The sequence below is a fragment of the Meleagris gallopavo genome, chromosome Z, assembly GCF_000146605.3.
Source record: "Meleagris gallopavo isolate NT-WF06-2002-E0010 breed Aviagen turkey brand Nicholas breeding stock chromosome Z, Turkey_5.1, whole genome shotgun sequence".
Classification (NCBI taxonomy): Eukaryota; Metazoa; Chordata; class Aves; order Galliformes; family Phasianidae; genus Meleagris; species Meleagris gallopavo.
The window spans coordinates 62,761,135-62,762,708 of NC_015041.2; the positions used below are offsets into that span (position 1 = coordinate 62,761,135).

The 1,574-nt window shown below is 36.8% G+C and overlaps 1 long non-coding RNA gene across 1 annotated transcript in view; it reads right to left on the reverse strand.

Moving 5' to 3' along the window:
• LOC109364103 overlaps nucleotides 1-1,574 on the reverse strand; it is a 56,886-nt gene that overhangs the window by 576 nt on the left and 54,736 nt on the right. The window lies entirely within an intron of this gene.

Consider the following 1,574-nt stretch of genomic DNA (forward strand, 5'->3'; position numbering starts at 1 on the left):
GGAAAAAAAAAAAACACACACAAAAACCCAAGAATTTTGTTTCCAGTTCTTACTGGAAATTATCTATTTATTTATCTATCTATCTATCTATCTATCTATCTAGTTATTTATTTATTTATTTATTTTCCCAACAAGCATAAATTCCAGCTAATAGTTTCTCTGTCTTAGGCTAAGGAAGATCCTTGCTTTACCTGCTATGTTAGTTCTGACCTACCAGGCTTTAAGAATTTACAACCATTTCTTCAATATCTTTCTTAAGGCTAAAGAGACTTGATGACATTTTCTAAGTCTTTCTGTCTTAAATTTAAGCACTGACCCATTAACATCCTTTTTCTCAGAAAAGTCTGTAGCACTGTTCCAACAATGACACTGCAAATATGTCCACTATGCCTTTGAAAGTTTTGAAGGTTGAAAGGTTACTTTGAAAACACTGATCAAATTACAAAATGTGGGCTATGCTCTCTTCAACAAGTCTTTATCTTAGGTGTGTTTTAAATAGTATGCAATAACATAAACATGTTTTCCCGCAAGGGGCAGGAAGTATGCAGTTCTCTCAGAGACATGACTGGTGGTATCGCTTCTGGAAAAAAATGTCTATTCTCCACTTGAATTTGGTTCCTTTAACCAGTACACAGAATGCCACACTGTTTTTATAAAACTCAGGGAACACTCATTTTAAGAGAGGCAAATAGAGAGTTCAGATTGTCCCTTTAATCTTAACGTACTACCTGGTGCACCTACAGCTGCACTGAGTTCTGTTCTTCCACTGATGTAATGGTATTTCCCCATCTGTGTAGAAGAGAGGTTTCAATGAATGCTACTTCATTTTCCAAGTATAAGTAGACGTAACCTCTTTAAGAAGGGCAAAGCTCTTTGTTATGGCCTTGTCTTCTCTCAGTATGAGCAAAAGCCTGGTTTGAGCGTAGCATTTTGGTATTATGTCTCTGAAATGTCTTCTCAAATTATTCATCATAAGGATGCCAGTAACATTATGAGAACATTTCTTATTCTTAGAACACTAGTGCTGACAATAATTAAGTTTTCAACATGAGGACAGAAATGTTACACAACAATACCATATAAACCATATGAAATATAGGAAATTGAAGTTTAAATCTTGAGACTGCTGAGTTCAGGTGTGATAAGGGCACTAAGATAAACCATTCATTTCAGTGCCTCCATGATTATTCACCAGACTGCTGAGGTCATACTGTACTGCAGTGATGATTTTAAAGAAGGCAAGGGCATAAAGTCGATCAGTGAAGATAATAGTAGACAGGATTTCCATCTAGGAAATCTCTCATCCCTTTATAAATCATCATGTGAAGCTGCAAAGCAGTGAGGTGATGCAGCCTGCCCAGAGACAAGCAAAAGGTCAGTTGTGAGAGTGAAGAGGCAGATGTTCATCTCTTCTACATAAAAACGTCCAATCAGGATTATTTTCTCCTCTCCTTTCATTTCAGTGGCTTAGTATCTAATCCCTATTACAGGATTAATTTTCTAATGCTCTCTAAATCACACATGGACAAATAACAGCGTGATGACCAACTGACAGCACCAGGGGGACGTGGAGC